This window comes from Equus quagga, chromosome 14, assembly GCF_021613505.1.
Source record: "Equus quagga isolate Etosha38 chromosome 14, UCLA_HA_Equagga_1.0, whole genome shotgun sequence".
In the NCBI taxonomy this organism is placed as follows: domain Eukaryota; kingdom Metazoa; phylum Chordata; class Mammalia; order Perissodactyla; family Equidae; genus Equus; species Equus quagga.
This window is the reverse complement of record NC_060280.1, coordinates 62,401,074-62,418,544: the sequence shown is the minus strand read 5'-3', so window position 1 is coordinate 62,418,544 and position 17,471 is coordinate 62,401,074. Positions and strand designations below refer to the sequence as shown.

At 45.9% G+C, this 17,471-nt stretch overlaps 1 protein-coding gene and 1 long non-coding RNA gene across 8 annotated transcripts in view; both read right to left on the bottom strand.

The window, feature by feature from the left end:
• ZBTB16 (zinc finger and BTB domain containing 16) overlaps nucleotides 1-17,471 on the bottom strand; it is a 183,419-nt gene that overhangs the window by 135,239 nt on the left and 30,709 nt on the right. The gene's annotated exons all lie outside the window — the stretch shown is intronic.
• LOC124252008 (uncharacterized) lies at nucleotides 4,866-16,249 on the bottom strand. Of its 2 annotated transcripts, none has more exons than XR_006891895.1 (8): nucleotides 15,541-16,249; nucleotides 14,382-14,458; nucleotides 12,618-12,670; nucleotides 11,758-11,811; nucleotides 8,459-8,565; nucleotides 7,652-7,820; nucleotides 6,924-6,968; nucleotides 4,866-6,761 (listed from the first exon to the last, which is right to left on the bottom strand). It is a non-coding gene; the product is annotated as an uncharacterized LOC124252008 (long non-coding RNA). The 2 variants fall into 2 exon arrangements; XR_006891894.1 differs by having other exon boundaries at nucleotides 4,866-6,510.

Below are 17,471 nucleotides of genomic sequence, written 5' to 3'. Positions count from 1 at the left end.
CAAACATGCACAACAGGTTCCATGCAAATTCTTGAGCTTTTAAATTATACTGTTAATGAAAGCAAATAAAGGCAGTTAAAAGGCAATTTGCTCAATTGGTGTTAATATTTAAGCACAGCATGTGTAAAAACAAGATCACAGAATTCAGTTTTTACCGGGAAAACTTTAACCCAACTTCATTTCCAAAAGACCAGACGCGTTACCGAGAACCTTTTCTTCCCCTACCCTTCAGCATCAGGTAATGAGGCTTTTTATTAAGTAAATATTTCACATTAACCTCATCAGTTTCTATCACTTAGAAATTCTAATCCATAAAATCAAATCAGCTTAATCATGTTTAGATTAGATCCTGCATCCTGAAGGCAAACTAAATTGTTTACGTCTTCCCTCTCCTTGGCACACTCAGGCACCAAGTTTCCAAGTCCGCGTGCCTCCCTGGTCCTGTGGCTTCTCCTGATGGCTGACCCTTATTCCTAGATTCTGCACCAGTGAAACCAACACACCAGTCTTGGCATCTCAGCCAATTCTTTTAAACCAGCCTCCCACAAAAGCCGTAAAAGTTTACTAGCCGGCGAGAGTGGTTGCTGTGGCTTTGCCTGGAGTGCACCTAGACAGCCTTACAATAGGAGAGACCTATCCAGGTAAGATCAGTAACAGGTAACCTTCCTGGGGGACCCCAGGTTACTGCTTTGTGGGGTCTGTGCACAGGCTACTGCAGAAGACCGTCTTATGCCCAATCTTCCCCCTTAGGGTCTGGGTGAAGTACCCAGAATCTCCCAGAAAGCCTGAGCCCCTCAAAGGGACAGGAAAAGGGGAGGAGGTCACAGTGAGGAGGGTCAGCCTCTCTGTGTCAATGAGGGTCCCCACCAAGAGCCTAAGGACGTACACACACACACACATAATTTGCCCCATTCTTCATACCCCTTCTCTGGGAGTCTAGTGCCCTCAAAACATAGCGTTTCAAAGTAGTGTGATTTTGAATATGATGCTGAAGCTCTTTAAAATACCCGCTTTAGTAGACTCCCTCCAGAAGTCCTCTCGTGGCCCCCACTCACTCCTTCCACCAGTCCTGCCTCTTCTAGCACACCTCAGTTTCCCCCACTGCTCTGCCCAGCTGTTCAATGGAAGCACGATTTCTAGGCTTTCCCTCTACACAACACACTGCCTAAGAGAACCAGCTGGGTCTGCCGTACACCAGCTCCAGAAGCCAGTTCCTGCCCTGCCTGGGAACCCACCGGGAGAACAGCCCCAGGACAACCTTGTCTCTGAATTCAATCGCTAAATCTCCCCGCAGCTTCCTAACTTTTCCTCCCTTCCCCCACCTCCAAGCCTGCTTATCCCCAAACCATTTCTATTCGATTAGGGGACTGGCCGCAGCAAGGATGTTTACATTAGGCTCACTTCCAGGCCATAACCCATCCTGAGGGAACACATTCCTGATCAGGGCAATGGAAAAAACTATGCGAAACATCTGGGCCTCTGTGCTCCCAACTCCGGCCTTGGGGAACTCCATCCACCTCCAGACTCTCCAAGAGTGAGTGGCATCAGGGCAGAGGACAGGGCCTGGCTTCGAAGGTCTGGGATGCCAGGGAAAGCTGCAGATATTTTTAGTCTAACCAAAGATGTCACTCCTCAAGGCACAAAGAACCAATCTCACTCACCACATTATTTCTGGGGAACCAGCACTTTCCAGAAGGCCGGTCTGTCCGCACTGAGACAAAGTTCCTTAAACAAGCCACATTCAAATGGAGAGCTACTGAAAGGCCAAAGGGAGCTCCACTAGAAAAAGAAACAGACATCTCAGTGATGGGGACATGTCTCGTACTCTTCCCTTCCTCCGTCTCTCTCCTCGCAAGGCCTCCTCGAGTACAGTGTCAGGTCCCAGCGCAATTAAGCCTGTCAGAGGTCAGGAAAACACATGTGCCCTAGTCCCAAAACAGGACAGATCCACTGAAGAAGCAAACACAGGAGGTAGGCATAACCGTAGTCTGGTGAAGCCAGTTCTGGCTGGGTGCCCTTGTCTAACCATCAACACTGAAGCCAGCCTATCCCAATATCCACAGAGAAAATCTAAGAAGGCATGAAGAGCACAGGCTAAGAAATGAGACAGACCTGCATCTGATTTTCACTTACCCAACTTAAAAGCATGGGCTAAATATCTAACCTCTTTTGACTTCTTATGTGTACAAATGAGGTTTCTCATCTCTAATGCCAGGATGCCAAAGGCCACTTGTAGGGATTGAATGAGGTAACATGTACCAACGTTGAGCTCAGAGCCTGCCACACCATAGGTGGTCAACCCACAGGAGCCACCTCCCCCACGCCTAAGGAAGAAATCAGCTACCACCACCATCTCCCCTCATCAACCTCTACTGGCAAATTCCTAACAGCTTAGGTGTCTTTTAGAGAGTTGAGTCGGGAAGGGGGGGGTGAGAGGGAAGGAAGGAGGCAGATGAGGTCAAAGTTTCACCATGATGTTAAAGACAACTCTTTCCAAAACAAGTAGGCAGACAGTTATGAGTGACAGAGCACATGGACATCAATTCCACTCTAAACGGTAGTGTGGGGGCCGGCCCCATAGCCGAGTGGTTAAGTTCATGCACTCTGCTTCAGTGGCCCAGGGTTTTGCCGGTTCAGATCCTGGGCGCGGACCTAGCACTGCTCATCAAGCCATGCTGAGGTGGCGTCCCACATGCCACAACTAGAAGGACCCACAACTAAAATATACAGCTATGTACTTGGGGGCTTTGGGGAAAAGAAGGAAAACTAAAATCTTTAAAAAAAAAAATCAGATCCTGTGACTGCTTCTGCAAGAATAGAAACTGGCTCACTGATTCACACTGGGCTTTTTTCAAAAAAAAAGATTCCTAAGACGCTAGAGAAGATAGGTCTTCCAGCTCCTGAGCCACAAGACTCAGTCGCTGCTTACTAATGGCTACAAATATTTTGTACACTCAGCTGCTGTCTGTGTCCTCTTTTGTCGGGCCTGGGGTCTCAGAGCTAAAGCTGGCACCAAAAGACCATCTGGGGCTGTTGTCTTACACACAGAAGTTTAAATAGCTCAATGAATGAACCCAGGAATTAATGAATGATACAGCCGTATGGTCCCCGTCAGCCTCTCCTCGCACAAGCAGCGCTCAAACCCTCCCAGCTTCGTCTTCTACAATGAACACTTCCTAAGTACAAACCAATAAAAATAATAATAATAATAAAGGTGGGCGGTAGAAAGGGGATCCCACTACCAAGAAGGCAGACTTAAAAAAATCTAGTCCCAAATCTCCCAGTCTTCTCTGTTCATTCCAGGTTAATTTGAAAATCTCTCTCCCCAGATAAGACAGAAAACAAAAAAAGTGCTGTGCTGCACGCCGTCTGCAAGCTCCAGGCCTCTCCGTCTAGCTCTGTTCCTCTCTGAAAACCATCTATCTCCAAGGTCATTTTTACCCACATACTACAGAGTGAAGAGCACACATTCTCCCAAGATGTGTATGTATAGATCCGCATCATGCAGTTGAGGAAAAAGTCGGTGTTCCACACGTAACCGCAGGAAAGAAACCATCCTTTAGTCTCTTCTAATAAACATACATTGTTGTTCCAGAGTGGAAATTTTCAGTACTGCAATCACTTTGACAGTCTCAAAAATAGCGTTCTTTGGAGAAGAGACACCACAGGAGAGAGGGTCCCTTTGAAAACTGACCTGTACCTCTTCACAGACAAACTCCTGGCAGAGTCGCTGGATTTGTTCACTAAACAACCAAGCGTTTCATCGCCAGGGAGGCCAGAGCACGAGAAAACAGGGCTGATCTGAGAGAGTTAAATTAGATCTAAACGCAGTATTTTACGGTGCACATTACAAGGTCTATAAACTCTTCTCTGGACATCATCAGAACCAAAATATGAGGGACACACAAGCAGGCGTCGAGGCAGGTGAGTGAGCCTCACGATTCCCGAGGTCCCTTCCAGGACCTGGATCAGAATCCAACAGAGAGAATCTAAGAAGGCATTGAAGAGCACAGGCAAGAGGATCTCATTCAGGCTACGACCCTCGCTGGCAGCAAGCCTGTGGGCAAGTCACTGACCCTACTCGGGCTCCATTCCCTTATCTCATATGCAAAATCAAAGTGATGGCTGGACCCCTTCCACCTCGTGGCTGGGATGTCTGTACCGGGCAACAGGTTGTCTTGCTCAGGGGCGTATGGACGGGTACTCCTGCCCCTCTGCAAGCCCAACCAGCAAGGATCAAACTTGGCAAAATGACTGTGCTTTCAAAAACCCATCTAGTGGGAACTGGGCTATGAGGGCTGGTGTGAAGGGGAAAATTCTGGGATCTGAGGAAACCTCCAGCAGAAAAGCAGACAGACCAAAAACACGGGTAATTCACAGCATTGTTGGTAGTGGGAAGGGAATAAGAAGGAATGAGAACGAGCTAGACCTCTTTTCAGTCAGAAAAGAAAAGATGGTGAAATCATCACCCTTGAGCCAATTTATACTTCTTCTAAGGAAAGGTCCAAAGGAAACCAAAGTTAAGTATTATTTTTTCATTTTCCTATATAATCAATCTATCATAATTTTTTTAAGGCAATAACAGGAGGAGGGCCCCATGAACCCCAAAGAGGATAAATACAGCCATGAATCGGGCCAAGGCAGAATGGATCAGCTGCCCTCACTTCACAGAAGCGACAGAACACTTCAGACGGCAGCGGCCGCCGTCCTGCTGTAGAGAGTGCTGCTCAGTGGAAAGTGGAGGCAGACGCGCCATCAAGACCAGGATTTTCCTCCTAACAACCTCTGCTGTTAAAGGTTAATACAGACTGGAGGGGTGGTGGGAGGAGGAGGGGAAGAGTGAGGGGATAGGAAAACATTACGCAATATTAGAATGCTACTTTTATTTTAAAAGCCATCATGTGTAAAGCATTAGTGTTTTTGAAATTGCATTCTTGAGTTAATTAAATGGACAATCTTTTATACATAAAAGTGAAAGAAAGCAATTAAAAGCTAAATGAAGAAAAACCGCCCTCCCCTGGTGATCTGGGCTACCCCAATCCCTTTGTATTAACATGGAGCAAAGACAAGGATCTCCCAGCACCACTGTCCAAATGTCTCTTTTACGGCACCCTCGGTGACAGTTTGAGAAGTATTTGTCTTCCTTCTAAGTTTACCTATGAGACTGTTAGGATAAGAGAAGGAGAGAAACGGAGAGAGGAGGAAAAAACCTCATTTAAGCAGTTTATAAACAAACAAGGAAACCCAGCAAGGCCAGATCTCTGCCTCAAATGAAACCTAAATAGATCCCCCACCTCTTTTTTGTCACCTCCAGCGGAAAAACAGCCACACCCAGCGTTTCACCCAAGAGAATTAATTCAGAGTTTTGGGCTGTCCAACCAGCCTCAGCTCACCGGCTTGTTGCAAGAATCACAGCAATAGGAGGAACGTGGTCAGAAGGTACAAACTTCCAGTTATAAGATAAATAAGTACGAGCGATGAAACATACAACATGATGTTACATGTACAACATACAGTGAACACTGCTGTCTGATAGACAGGAAAGTTGTTAAGAGAGTTAATCCTACGAGTTCTCATCACAAGGAGAAAAGTTTTTTCCTTTTTCTTTGTTTTCTTTTCATCATATCTACATGAGAAGATGGACGTTAGCTGAACCCATTGCGGGTAATCATTTCACAGTCTATGTAAATCAAAACATCATGCTGGCCCCCTTAAGCTTATACAGTGTTGTATGTCAATTATTTCTCCGTCAAACTTGAAAAGAAGAATCAAGGAAGTATATTTAGATTACGACAAGAGAAACGAAGACTAGTCATAATGAGGAACTTCCTAAATGTACTGCTACGTCCACCTAGCAGGTGCCGAAACACCAACTGGTCTAATTTTTTACAGATGTGTCTTCCCCAGGCGGGTGGATGGCTATGGGTAAAGTTGCCGACTCACCTGACAAAACAGGTCAGGAAAAGGCAAATATGGTGGCCAGTGTGATAATCAACCCTGATCTCAGGGGAAACAGTAATGACAAACTCCCCTTCTGATGCCCCAACAGACTTAATCCTGTTACTCAAAGTGGTTGAGATTACTCTGGTGCCCCTACAAGAATGTCCTAATGATAAGAGGCATGACCTTTCTCTTTGGTGTCAGTAAGAAGAAAAGCATGCATTAGTCAATGTCCATTCAACAGAAATGGTTTTCCAGTGGAAACATGATGCAGAAGCTAGAATGATGTTCTCTGTTTTGGAAGCTGGGTGGGCTGAATCCCACCCCATGGTGAGTGGCTCCCAGGGTGCAGGCCTCCTGATTCCCAGGCCACAAGATCTCCTACCTCTTGGCTTCTGGGAGGTCCATCCCTTCAATGAATCTGACAGTCATGCCCGTAGGTTTCGAAGAATGAACGCAACCCATAACAAAATGGCACCAATCCACTCTCTAGTCCCTCCACCTCGATAATAGAGTCTTCTGGGGACAGTGCTGACTGCCAGCTGTTCCAAGGTACCTTCCTTTCCCTTCCTGCTAAGGAAAAAGGGGGAGGTGGGAAGAAAAGGCAAAGTAGAGATGGCCAGGCCCAGAAAGAGTAAGAAATGCTTAACTCTTGGGTGCCGGAAGTGAGGCCGATGTCTTTCACCAGTTGTGTCGGTCCCCAGCTAGCAGGCCACGTCTACAGGCTAGCACAAGCTTGCTGTTCCGTTACAAAGCCATGTAAAATCTCTCCCTGTTCTGCTTCCATCCTTTCTGCCTTCAAAGTAGGGACTCTCGTGGGGCTGGAGGGTAGAACCTGGTTAGCTCCCAGTTTTCTAGGCATGTCCAACCCGAGATAAAACAACCGATCTAAACCTCTCCATAATCCAAATGCATGAGTGTAGGAAAGAGCTCACAGGGCCGAGGAGGTGCCCGATTGGGATTCCACTCCCTTCCATACTCACCCTCAGCAAGGGATCTCAAACCGGCACACTGAGCAAGATTCTGGTCTGAGAGAAAGGAAGGAGGATGAGAAAAGAGAAAAAACTGGTGTGGATTACCCACAAATTCAATTATTCAGCCCACATACAAGAAAGAGTCGTTTGTTAAATTTCTCTTTGATTCCTCGGGCTCCAAACCCACCCACTGGTGTCAGGGAGGGGTGTTAAATAAGCCATCGAAAAGGAGCTCCTTTGTGCCCCCCACCACAGGCGCCCACACCTCCCTTTGAGATGGAGAGCCCAGCATCGTTTGCTCCGGCCAAACCCTCCCTCTGTTCTGAGGCTGAGTTCGTCTTGGGCCCCAACTCATGAAAGGAATTCAGGATGGGTTAAACGTTACCTCTATCTCCACCCCACATCTCCTACGCCATCTGATAAGCGCTGGAGAAAACATCCTGTGTACAGAGGTTTAGATGCTGACCCAGGGTGGGGGAGCACCAACGATGCAGGGGCCACAAGGAGTTAATCTCCCGAGAGATAGGGGCCCACTCTTTGGAAAGTTCAGAGAAAGCAGAGAGAAGAAAGATTCCACCGGCTGTTACATGTGGTTACCAAAACACAAACACAACTAGAGAGTTCTTATGTCCCAAAGTTAAAAAAAACAACAAGCAAAACCTCTATAGTCCCAGCAGACGGTGCACACTAAAAAAGAAATGAAAGAAAAGTGTGTTTAAGCAGAATGCTCAGCCAACCTGCAGTGCTGGTGCAGTCTCTGCCCTCTGTGCCCATCACCGGGTTAAACTGTGCTGTGGTCTCAGGCTGGGGGGTGAGGGGGTCTACATCCAGAATTCCAGTCGTTATTGAATTTTCCTCCATGCACAGTCCACTCCTCTTCCTCCTTCCTTCAACACAGGGCCTGGCCTGAAGGCAGGAGAATGCTTTGGATGGCCTCAAGGCTCTCTCAGCCCCTCCATTTTAACCTCAATAATCATAGTGTCATGGCTCAAAGCAGGAATAATTATCAAGGCAACGAAGTGCCACTCTACAGACCTCCAGTTTCAGCATCATTGACATAGTAATGTTTGCCTTCAAATAAGATCTTTTAATGTTCCTAGCAGCTGAGAGGAACAAGGCATAATGGTTTGGAAGGGCACCCACGTCTGACTGGATCAGTTAACATGAGCGCATGCAAAGAAAGAGCTTCAGCTGACTCTATTGTCCCTACCTGACACTTGGTTGGCATTGGGGGCTATGATAAGCATTGGGGAGCATCAGAGGCTTCACGCCCAAGAAGAGAGCTGCATGAAAAGCTCCACGATTGGCCTTCTTTTGTGGAACTGCCCTAGGCTCTCCTGCCTATAAAATTCTCCAGGCACCCAATAAATAATTAAATGACTGTTCACCTCTTGCTAAACCACACCTCAGGGACACAGGACCAATCCCAGGGCCATCAGCAAAAAGCACCCCTCTTCCTACATATGCCAAGATCATCCCAGAAACACCAGCCCAAGCATTTCCCAATTGGTTTACTTCCAGAAAGACAGGGGGAAAAGACTTACCTGGAAGAAAGAAAAATGTGAACAACTGATTCCACCTTTTCCCTCTAACCACTCTTACTGCAACTGTGATGGATGAGGAGCGTGATGACAAATGACAAACCTTTCTCCTGAAAACCCCAGAGTGAAAAATTCACCAAGGATCCCGAAGACAGTCCGTGCATAAAAAGCAAGAGCATGTTAGGAATTGCAGTTGAACAGCCTCAAACCCCAGGGAGATTCAAACCCAAACTTGGCTGCCAACGAGGCACCAGCGCCTTCAGCCACAATAAGAAAGCCTCCCCAAAGCATTTTTTAAAGAATTTTTTTTTCCTGGAAAGAGAAATTGCAACTGAGAGCAGACCTGCAGGGCGAATCAGCTGAGGCCCCTGTCTCAGAAGGCCATGAAGGAGGACATTCTAGGCATCACTGACGTGTTCAGTGCCAACCCCAACATGCCAGACAAGACCCACCACAAGCTGAACACAGACCACCAAACCAAAGGAAAGAGGACCGTGATGCGGAAGCCAAAGGCAATGGAAAACAGGACTGTCCCATGGACTTCTATTCCCTGGAGCAGCCCCCAATTTCATAAGGAAGAGAAATTAAAAGCCACTGACAAAACCTCGCCTGCCCCCTCTCCATTTGGGGTGCCACTAGTTCCTTCATCCCACCGTGATATATACAAAAATGAGACAAGGATATATGAATGCATCTCCATTGTGTGCAGTAACACGAAAAGTACAAAGAAATAAAAGCAGAGCCTCTGCTCTCAAGAAGAGGAGGAGGAGAAGGGAAATCACCCTTATTGGGCACTACAATAACAGCTAGGAGATCTGTTTTTCTTTTTTTTCACTTGATGCTCACAATAACCTTACAAGTTAAGTGACATCCCCATTTTACAGGAGCCTCAGAATGTATACGTGATGTGTCTGAGGACATACAACTTAAAAAGTGGCCAAGGTCTCCGTGGCCAGCCCTGTGGCGCAATGGTTAAGTTCCCACGTTCTGCTTCAGTGACCTGGGTTCACCAGTTCGGATTCCCAGGTGCAGACCTACGCACTGCTTGTCAAGTCATGCTGTGGTAGGCGCCCCACATATAAAGTAGAGGAAGATGGGCATGGATGTTAGCTCAGGGCCAGTCTTCCTCAGCGAAAAGAAAAGAGGAGGATTGGCAGCGTATGTTAGCTCAGGGCTAAACTTCCTCCCGCCAAAAAACGTGGCTAAAGTCTCAATCAGGTTCTATCTTGACTCCAAAATCTGGGCTCTTTCTACCAGACCACACCATGTTGCTCTCTTCAGTCACTCAAGTTTCCTTAGAGCCCTTCATATAATTCTGGTTAAACAGAGGAATTAGTCAGTCTAGGAAAATATGCCTCTGTGGCCCCAAAGAACATCAACACTAAGCTGAAGAATATAGGAAGGGCTGGATCGTAACTGAATGAAGATTCTAAATCGCTTTACGGGAGGTAATTGTTCAAAATAAAGAAAAACAAGAAAACTCAGCTTGTAATGTTCTGTCCTTAAGGGTCCCCCTGGACCCCAGAGATGCTAGCCCATGTGAATATCTCCTCATTAAACCCACTCTATGGGGGCCAGCCCGGTGGCGCAGCGGTTAAGTTTGCACATTCTGTTTCGGCGGCCCAGGGTTCGCTGGTTCGGATCCCAGGTGCGGACATGGCACCACTTGGCACGCCATGCTGTGGTAGGCATCCCACATATAAAGTAGAGGAAGATGGGCATGGATGTTAGCTCAGGGCCAGTCTTCCTCAGCAAAAAGAGCAGGATTGGCAGTAGTTAGCTCAGGGCTAATCTTCCTCAAAAAAAAAGAAAAAAAGCCGCCCTAGGGTCACTCACCATCCCAGGGGTCTTTCTGGATTCCCAAGCCAGCATTAAGTTTTGTGAAAGCAGTAAATACCCGATCTTTCAAAAGGAGGAATCCGACAGCCACTGTCGGGCCTCACTCTAGTTTATAATTATCTCAGTCTTATGAAAGGTTAATAATTTCATAAAGCTAGATGTGCCGTATCTCGCAAAAGTCTGCCAGAAAGGTCAGAGTCACTCCAGTTCTCAGTACTGCCTGATGATTAAAAATCTCCCAGAAAACTAAAATAACAAGAAGTCTCCTCGTCTAGTTTCATCTTTTTCCATCTGTGGCTGAGTAAACTCAAGAGGCAAGGGATCAGCCTGCCAACACCCCCAAATTTACACACTGCTCTATGACCAGACTCCCCTGACAAGCAGGATGAAATACTTGCTTGAATTAGTCTTGGTTTAAACACTTTTATCATCCAGCCAGGCCAGGACTGTAAAAATTAAATAAGTATCCAATATGTACTAGCCTCCTCAAAATAAGTCAACCGTCATGGGGAATAAGAGAGCAGGGGTGCGGGGAACCAATTTTTTGACTTGAATCCCTGGATCGCTAGCCTTTCTATCAGCTGCACAGACACAGCCTCAGTTTAGACTGGCATAGCTAAACTCACAACGTCCTCCTACAGGCCACCTCTGTCCAATTTGAAGTGTCACCTTGGGCTGAACATGAGCAGAGAGAAATGACTGGGTAAACCACTTACCATCACATGGAAAATCGAAAGGAAAGTAACATTTTGCCACTATTGATTAAGGAGAACCTGACAATCTGGGTTAAAAAACACACAAATAAAAATCAGGTCCCAGAATATATTAGTGTCATTAAGAGATCATCTGCCCCCATCCGCGGGAATCCCAGGGCAGGGCAGCAGCTCAGCTGCGGCTGCCTCTGGGGTGCTCAGTAAGAGAGCTCATGTTTCTTTTTAAACCTTTAACTCACTTTTTGGCAAAACAAACCAGAACTGACTGTTTATGCGTAAGTCCATTTGAAGTTACAGAACACCAACTGGGGTGGAGACAGCTGAACACTTTGAAAGATGCAGGAACACTAGGAGGGTGTGTGCCAATGGCACCCCCAAAACACACGACATGTTTTACACCCTGACATCCAAACTTTTCTGAAAATTTTATCCTACTGAATCCCCAAGGAAAGGCAAGAAGCTGTATCATGGCTGTTTTTTCCAAAACAGAAGGCCAAGCGAAGGGGATCCAGGCTGCCTTCCCACTCTCTCCAAAGCTGCCTACCTCATACCCCTCACTCTCCAACACACACTTACACACACACACACACACACACACACACACACACACAGACTCTTTACTCACTTGAGTTGACATCGCACAGCTCTAAGAACCACTGACTCACGAGCAGGCTGGGTCACAAGACAATAGTATTATCCATTAGTTAAAATAAAGCCCCACTGGAGACTTAGGTTAAAATGTTTATTTACCAGCAGCTAGAGCTGTGTTTCTGGTTGTTTTTGTTGTTGTTGCTGGAGAAGCATCTATCAGGGAGGGTCAAGAGTTTGAAGAGAACGGAACGGGTGTGAGCCAGGTACCCGGAGAAGAGAGAAATTTAAACAACACCTACACTTCCTTACTATATGCTGCACCCTTAACTGACCACATCATAAACATTATAAAATAGATATATGATATATATGTTCAGAGTATTAGAGTCTGTACCTCTCCTCCTCAAGGGGAAAAAAAAACCAGAGGCCATGAGACCACCGTTTAGATGTGCGATTCCATACTTAGAAAAACTAAAATCAATACCTGTTGTAGCACCTCTCTCTCCCCCAGTAAGAGCACGGTTGTTTTAGGAGGATACAAGCTTCTGAAATGCAGCCTTAACAAACAGAACATTGCTCAACTGTTCCAGAGGCAGGTGTCATAAACAAGCAGCCACATGGCAAACATATTGATTTCCCAGCCCTTATCTCACAGCAACCGGTGCTCAGTTACCAGGCTGCTTTAATATGTAATTTACTGCAGGGAAAGGAGAGCAGGGCCTAGGATGTCTGAAATATTTACTGGAGAAGTCGGCAGTGGTATGGAGGTCCCCCACGTGGAGTGGCAATGTGCAAGCAAATAGGAAGAATTCTGGGTTGGAAGCCACAGATGATCATTAGCATTTCCAAATGGTTGAAGGGAGAGGCCAGACCCCACCCCTCTGGCCCTAGCCAAGAACCCATTACCCTGGCACTATTGATCTTCATCAACTATGTTTACGCTATGAAAATCCAGCTCACCACCGCCATTATTTCCATACGGATGCTTGATTTCTGCCAAAACAGTACAAGGAAATTACCTCCATCTATTACGTGCGTTAAATTGGACTCTTCAACTTGCTTCTCAGCCCACCTGACTCAAGATAAAAATAAAGAGGAAAGGGAGGTTAGGATTTCAAAAGCTCCTGGGCTGCTTTCTGCAGGACCTGGGAGAATGCTGAGAGTTTGCTTTTTTTTTTTTCTTAATTTAAGTCAGACTTTTTATATACGCCAAGCTGCAAAACACCAAAAAAGATCCAACACTAATTAAAAGCAATCAATGTATGGTTACATTAAGTGGGAAAGAGGCTCTGTGTCTGGCGTTAAAGGTTGTACGTTTAAAATAAACCAAGAAATGCCAAAGTTAAGCTTTTTCAGATCCGTGCCAAGGCACCCACACGCCTGGTACTATATATATGGCGAGCCCGTACCTTCAGATGCTGGCCATTAAACCCTCAGAAGCACAGAGCGAGGCTGCTGGCTGCGAAGCCACCCCTGAGCAGAGGAAACTTCCATTTCCAGATTGTATATTTTCATCCTGAGATGCTAACTTATCTGGGCATAGATTTGCACTTTGAATTTCCTTAGGAGTTTTTAACTTTTCATTTAAATAAAAACCAAATGAAGAGGACGGGAAGGAAGAGCTGAAGAAGTTTTTGTTCAGAGGCTCACAAAATCTCTAGCCACATCTACACCCAGTCGCGGGGGACAAGGCACGCCACAGATGGCCTCTAGAAACCTGACCACATAGGTACCAAGTCTAAAAACACAAACACCTCTTCCATAATTTTCAGAAATTCTGCAAACCTAGAATGAATTTCCTTCCTCAGGGAAACCTCCCTGTGCTGCAAAGCCACAGATTTTTTTTTTTTTTTAACTATTTAAGGACGAAAAAAAATCAGAGTGGAAGATTTTCCTCCACTTCCCTCTGGGAAGAGGTCAACTAGAGAAAGTCTCAAAACCAAAAAGGGGGAGACTTTTCTAGAATCATATGAGTCATAAAAACCCAGGGCCTCGAAAACTAATCGTGCCACCTGAGAGGCAGCATCTAATAAAAATAACTTTACCTAGTTAACAATAATAATGATGGTTAGAGGGCAAGGCTAGGTTGATGACTGATACTCAAGACCAAATATGGGTAATTGTTTTTCAAAACCTTAGCAAAGGGTTTTTATCAGTATGATGTTCGAAGTATTTTCCAAGAAGTTTTGTCTCAAATGCCAGGTGTTGCAATTAACATAAAGTACTTTTTTTTATTGTGATAAAATAGACATAACATAAAATATACTATTTTAACCATTTTTAAGTGAATGGTTCAGTGGTATAAGTACATTCACACTTTTGTGCAACCATCGCCACCATCCATCCACAGAACTTTTCCATCATCCCAAATTGAAACTCTATACCCATTAAACAGTAACTCCCTATTCCCCCTCCCTCCCCAGCCCCAAGTAACGTCTATTCTACTTTCTGTCTCTAAGAATCTCTTTCACATAAGCATAGGTAGATACCTCATGTAAATGGAACCCTACACTACTATCCTTTTATGTCTGGCCTATTTCACTTAGCATAATGTCTTCGAGGTTCATCCATGCTGTAGCATGTGGCTGTGTCAGAAGTTCTTGCCTTTTTAAGGCTTAATAATATTCCACTGTATGAATATACCACATTCTTATCTATCCATTCATCTGTGATGGACACTTGGGCTGTCTTCACCTTTTTGTTCCCGTGAACAATGCTGCTATGAACACGGGTGTGCCACTTATCTGTTTAAATCCTTGCTTTCAATTCTCTTGGGTACATACCCAGAAGTGGAATTGCTCACAAATACACTTTCGTTCCTTTAAAAGGAATCCATCGTTTGTGCTGTGGCATCCAACACCTTCATCAGAACCAAAAATGAAAAAAAGACAGAATTAGCTTGAAAAACCGAAGTCAACAATGTTGCTGAGGCAGAAAGCCACGCAGAGAGTGCGTACACGGTCACAAAAAGTGCCTATGAAGTGGAGCCCCTGCTGTGCACCGGGGGCTGCAGCTGAGACCCCACCCTTCCTCGCTGGATGGGGGTGCGAGTTTTGAGTTCAACACCAGAAGCGTGCCTTCCAAAGGAAGGATTTGTCAGGTACAGAGAATGTGGCTAAACGGCTTCATGAACTAGCTGAATGTGCCATGACTGCCTGGACCTTGATGAGGCAACAGTGTTAAAAACACAGGCACATTTTTTGACCCGACCTGATTTAGACCTGCTGGGCACTTACTGTCCTAGGCAGCACGACAAAACCAGCATGCTGACATTTTAGGACGTGCAAATGTGCACAGACCACAGAAATCTGCCTTCCCAGCTCCCAACAGCTTAATAACCTAAAACACCAAGATAAAAATCGTGTGTATAGCTTTATGATAGGCATAGTTAGAGGTTTATATCTTACCACAAATCAGAAATATAGACAATCCAAACCCTCCAAATTTTCATGAAAACCGAGACCACATCAGCTCTCCCCCATCCCAGGCCTGGCAAAGTATTTCAGAAGCTCAACTGGAGATAAAAACTCAGGCAAAAGAAAAGGCAATTTTAACTTCCTCTAAGGCAAGTCTGCAGCTTTAATATTAAAATGTCCCTGGGAGGCTCAGACCGTGAGGAATTTACTTTTTCATGGAACAAACTTTTCTTTTAAACTCCCTGTTTTTTTTTTAATACAGTGTCTTAAGTAGATCTTTTGGAATTTACAAGATAAATACTGGTAATTTGATTCTTATCTTCTCTAAATCCAATTCTAAGCCAATTTTGTGTAAAGGACACTAATTATAGCCTACAGGGAGAGAAAAGGTAACCTATCAGAGAGGATACAGTGGAAACATTTAAAAGGCTATGGGACCCTGAAAAGTTAAATAGATTTCAAATCTATTGGAGTAAGAATAATAATTAGTTAAATGGAAATTATTCTCAGGCCCTGGTCTACTTACCGTGGGCGCTTCAGTCTTGTCAACACAGCACCCAAGTGTGTCAGGCTAAAGGGACCTGGAGCTTCTCTCTCTCCAGAGGCCTAGGCCTGGCAGTGGCTTTAAGAAGACCCAGCCACGGTGAGGAAACTATGAGACAAGGGGTGGGAGAACGGGATCCTCTTGCAAAGGGCTGACTTCTGCCTTGTGAACAGGTCTCGTTCTCCCTGCTCCATATCAATGCAGAAGAAATTGTTTGTGTAAGATGCTGTGCTTTTCTAAGCTTCACTCTCAAGACACAGTGACAGTGACTGCGGAGTGCGTGCGGATACGTCATCCTTCTTCGTCGCTCTTCCCCCTTCGTGTTGTTTTTCTTGGCCTTGCACAAGAGACAGTCATGCTAAAAGGATGCCATAAACCCCATCTGATGTTTCTGGCAGCTTTACGGATGCCGGGATGTGCAGAAAGGGCCCCCTGCTTCTGTGGAGTTGAGCTGGGGGGTCTGCAGCCCGCTGCGGGGGGCGGGGTATGGTGTCCTGGCTGGCTCGGGGCTCACGGAGCACACAGGCTGGCTGAGGATCAGTGGAATAGATCCCCGGAGGCCTTGGCCTCTGGAAACTCTTGCTTCCACCCACAGACACTCCATGAGCTGATGACTCAAAACATCTCACCAGAACAGCCTTCATTCCAGGACCACTCCAACCACTGAAGCCCCATTGGGTCAGGGACCTTGTGTACCTGATTGAGAGGCAAGCAGGTTTAAATCGAGCCCTGCTCATGGAGCTGGCAGGAGCCACATCCTCCCACAGGAAGAGGCGCCTTTTCTAATTCACACGAAAGCACCGTATGGACTACCAGCAGCCATGCTTGAGCCCACACAGAAACTTCCTGAGCAACAATGCCTCTCTCTGGAGGCGATCACCTCCTTCCCACTGTCTGCATGCCCAAGTTTCCCACTGACCCCCAGAAGCTAGGTGCCCAAACACCACAGCATTGCAATCCACGGTGTGGCCCATGCCCTCACCAACGAGGAGAATAAACTTTTCCAGGTGGCTTGTTCCTATATCCCAATGTGTGAATGAACCAACACCTCAGACTATCAGTGAACTAATCTGGTTTTGTTTTACTGAAGAGCCCAAAGAAAATATTTTTAAGGGCCTGTATTGAAGAGTTTAACCAGAGAAGGACTTAAAAGTCTGAACCAATGACATCACTATTCCAAACACACTAGCACAGAAAGAAAAAGTGGCTCTTGATAATGCAAGAACCATCCAGAACCAATCCTTGTGTATGATGTATTGTCCCAAAGAGCTAGTGTGATGTCTTTTCTGTAAACCCTCTAGAAAATGACATGGGTTAAGCAGTAGAAATAAGGCTCCCCATTTTTCTTACAGACTAGTTCTTCAGAGAAACCAGACAGCAGAGAAATCTGTACTGTGTAAAGGGAAAACTTCCTTCACTGTGTCTTTCCAATCTTTTTATGGGCTCTGGCTGCTTCCAGCTGCTGGAACAGGACACAGAAATGGCCTGAGGGATGAGTACAAGGTAAAGACATTTTCTGAGGCTCTTTCTAATTCTACATTTCAAGCCAATGCTCCACCATTATCAGGCCTTTCACTCATCTCCTTCCAGGTGTCCTTTTTCTTCTACTTGTCCCGCTGTTTACTATCTGCCTCTCTGGAAGATGGGCAAGGACAAGAGAGGGGGCTGCCCCGTTGGAAGTAGCAGTGGTGGTAAGTATAGGGGAGGAAGAAAGGGGGGCCAAAGAACAAAAGGCTGAAAGGAAGACCGGCCCCTCTGTAGCTGGGGGACAGTAACTCCCACCCATGAGCTGTTCACGTCCCCACAGCACGGACCACCCAGCACTTCCAAATGGCCCAACGCTCTCCAGCATAGGCTTGAATTTAACCAGCCTGTGCCACGGTTACTCTTATGGCCCTGATTTTTGGTCTTGA